This window comes from Etheostoma cragini, chromosome 15, assembly GCF_013103735.1.
Source record: "Etheostoma cragini isolate CJK2018 chromosome 15, CSU_Ecrag_1.0, whole genome shotgun sequence".
Taxonomy (NCBI): Eukaryota; Metazoa; Chordata; class Actinopteri; order Perciformes; family Percidae; genus Etheostoma; species Etheostoma cragini.
In genome coordinates, this window is record NC_048421.1 from 22,216,351 (window position 1) to 22,220,152 (window position 3,802).

The 3,802-nt window shown below is 39.6% G+C and overlaps 1 long non-coding RNA gene across 1 annotated transcript in view; it reads left to right on the forward strand.

Moving 5' to 3' along the window:
- The first annotated feature begins 3,048 nt into the window (after positions 1-3,048).
- The window catches only part of LOC117958211, an 8,116-nt gene continuing 7,362 nt past the window's right edge, over positions 3,049-3,802 (forward strand). Inside the window, exon 1 of the long non-coding RNA XR_004659663.1 lies at positions 3,049-3,062. This is a non-coding gene — a long non-coding RNA (uncharacterized LOC117958211). The remainder of the gene's footprint in view (positions 3,063-3,802) is intronic.

Genomic DNA, 3,802 nt, shown 5'->3' on the forward strand with positions numbered 1-3,802 from the left:
GATTGGCTGCTTAGAAATTAAGTGTTAACGAGCAGTTGGACAGGTGTACCTAATAAAGTGGCCGGTGAGTGTATGTCTACTTCTCAACACCATGGACGACGAGAGATTCATCGTGGGGATGGAAAAACACAATAGACATCACAGATGTCTTTTTTATACAGAACAGAGAAGACATGGAGCTAAATTACAGGAGTGCTGGTAGTGGATGGTAGATACTAGCTTAATAAACATGTGATTGAATACTTGTAGAGACAATATAATCAATATAAGTCCAATATAAGTCGGGCAGGCAAGACAAAACACACTGCTTGAACATTTTTGACATTATATGACATGTAGCAAGAATTGTGGATAGTATCTACGTGATACTTTTTTGGTACTAGATACGAGGAGGTCAGGGTGGATGTTTAATGAAACTCAGGGCACAGAGTTTGTGTCCCGGGAGTGTTTTACTTCAAACCACGATCTTTTTGCTAACCTTTCCTAGTTGTTTTGTTGCCTAAACCTAACTGTTGGCACTGCAGGACGCTCACTTTTTGTTGGCTAAACTTAACTAGCAACTAACAGCTAGCGTAGCTCTGTAGCCAGTGTCACGTGAAAACATATAAAAATTGGTGTTCATCGGTTTTCTTACAATTTCCTACTAACCCTTTCATGAGAATGCGTTCCTCTATGTCTCTATCTCACTCTCTCTCTCGCTCTGTCTCTCTCTCTCTCCATTTTCTCCTCCATCCATTCATTCCCAGATGGACACGATATCCTACAAACCCTTTCATGAGAAGGCATTCCTCTCTCTCTCTCTCTCTTTCTCTCTCTCTCTCTCTCTCTCTCTCTCTCTCTGTCCTCCATTCATTCATTCCCAGATGGACAGATTGTCTTGGTGCTCGCCCTCCGGCAACATTTGACCTGGAAGTGCTGTGATTGGTCCAAAGGTCACATGGCCAGCTTCTCATTGGTGGAGAGGTCAGTCAATTGGCCTCCCTAGCTCCCACCCCTATCTATCACTGTCAGCATGGCTTCGGTTGACATTAATTTAAACAAGTCACTGCGTGTATGTGTGTGTGTCTAAATTCCTGCATGAATGTGCATGTGTGTATGTATCTTTTTAGATATATATTTCAAATTGCACACAATCTTAATGGTAGGGTCTTCTTGAGGAAGTTGGGCAGAGCTTTTTTCCGTCTATAAAACCTGCCAACACAAACAATAGGTCCAAACAAAAAGACAGTTTGGGCTGCCCACACACGTCTTGTCTCTACAAAACAGGATGTTGGACCTACATTTTCTTCACCAGTTCTTCTGAGGAGTTAAATAGTTGTTACTGACTATGTCTTGGGTCGTGACCCCTCAAACTGCATGTCAAACGACGACTGCTCTGGCAGAAAACCATCCAGATTCTAAAATAATTATAGTGTTAAAATCAGCTTTATCGAGTGGAAAGCCTGAAACATAGCATCTGAATGCTTGTGATGTCACATATGGACTTAATGTTTGGGTGTCCATACTTTGTCAGTGTCAACATACCATGTAGTTATTTTATGATATAGTAGGCCCATTGAGAGATACTTGTTTTATCTTGTGTTTGCAGCCCAGTATCTGTATATGTTGCACGATTCTCTGGGATGATGTCATCGTCATCCCAAGTCTCATTAAATCAGACAGAAACAGAGAAAACACAGCGCTGAAGGAGCAGAGACTGTGTTCATCCAGGGAATTAACGGCTAATTAAACTGGCGGCCTTCTGTCTGTGTGTACTTTGTGTACTGTGTGTGTGTGTGTGTGTGTGTGTATACAATCATTTTGTATGTGGGTGTGTACATACACATACATAAATGACTGTACTCCTCCCTCACTTTGTCTATGTGCATGTCAGTTTGTGTGTTTGTCTAGCATTGTTTGTGTGCGTGAACACAAACCAGAGGCTCTGAACTCCGGGGTTGGGACCACCCAAGGAGTCAAAAGACATATCTATGGGATCACAAGACTATTAACACAATCAGAGAAACACAAAGTTAGCAATTAGAAATTCTTTCTGCTTGAGCAATACTTAACTAGCTTTGCTCTAACAACTTCAATTGCTGTGTCTTAAAGCTATAGTGCGTAGTTTCTGACGGCCCCATGGTGAATTCTAAGAAACCGCAGCCACACGATACAAGCCTTCCGTGATCACACACCACGCTCACCCCTCCGCCACACAGTTGCTAGTAGCCAAGGAGGACAGGGAGGATTGAAAAAACATAACGGACTCTTCAAAAAAGTCAACCAATTTTATAGATATAAAAAAATCTTCCTTCCTTGTGTAAGGTCTCGCATCCACTCTGGTCCAATGGACGATCGTTGCACACCAGCCAATCAGCATGGGCATGGGTGAGTTCATTTCCCATTCCTAGGGATTTTAGTTCACTGCATCTTTGCCTGATAATAATGTACCACTCACCATCTTTTGTAAATTTCAAATTCTACGTACAGCTCATATTTCTCAACTTGAAATCAAGGTCAGATGTTGCTGTTTTCAGGAGGCATGACACATAAAGTATTATTCATTTGGCAACTTTACTATTCGAAGAAAAAAAGCGTACTATTTTATTTATTTTTTTACATTGTTACATTTTCCGCCATTTAGTTTATAAAAAAATCATTGACCCACCTGAAAAATATTTTTTACATTACATTATTGGGTTTTATTACATTTTCTATCAGGTTAAGTGACCGTTTTTGTAAATTTTCAGGATGCTATTACATAATTCCAATGCATTCTATTCTAACGTAAGCTCAAGCTACATTTAATCAATGATCTTCTTTCACTTAACATCTCCACAACGTACAACAATTTACAGTACAGCAGTACAGTAAGTTAGAATACATAGTAAAGCACAAGGGAACATGGAAATTAAGGGGGTAACAATCTGGGAACCTGGGACAGGTTTTATCCTTTTCAAACAAAATTGTACAATATGGGCATTACTGTGCAAAGCTGGACGTTTCCTGGGTTCTGTAGCATAACTCTGCTGTGATTTATTTCAAAATGGCCGTGTAGTATACTACTTACTAACACTGGAGAGGTACACACAATGAAAAAATGTGGAAAGGTACATAGGTCCATTTTTTTAGGTACTACTTACTTTGGAACAAAGTCTTTCTGAACAAACAGGTCAAGGTAAAAGAGGACAAACTGTGTATGTTTAACCCTCTGAGGACAGTAGACTCACCGGCGAGTCCAAGTGATGTTTGACAACACTCCTATTCCAAAATTGATAACAAAATTTCATTTTAGACATATATTTACTACATAATTCACATGTTACGCTACTTTGGTGAACCCGAGACTTTTGTAAACTAATTTCAAGCACCAAAACAAATGAGTGTAGGTATGTTTTCACAAGAGATTTGAAATATATTTTTGCAATTTTGGGCATCAGTATACAGAAAGTTGAGTTTGTTCTGAACATTTGGATGTGAAACAAATGGGGATCAGAGTGCAAATATCCTTAAAAGGAGAATTCAAGGAGATATGTAAAAACAGCATTAGACCTTGGATGATTGAAGGAGGCTTACTTATGAGGTAGATGTGACAGAAACCAATGATGAGGATGGTTCTTTCAATTCTACAGTAGGTGAAACACAAATGTTTCTGATTTAAACGTTTTCAAACAAAAGATGTCCAGTGGAAAAATACATACACACGAACACAAGGCTTAAATGTAAGTCGGTACAGAATCCATATGTCCTTTGAATCTGCTTATCACAAACACGCACACATACACACTCACACACACACACACACACACGCACACAGACACAC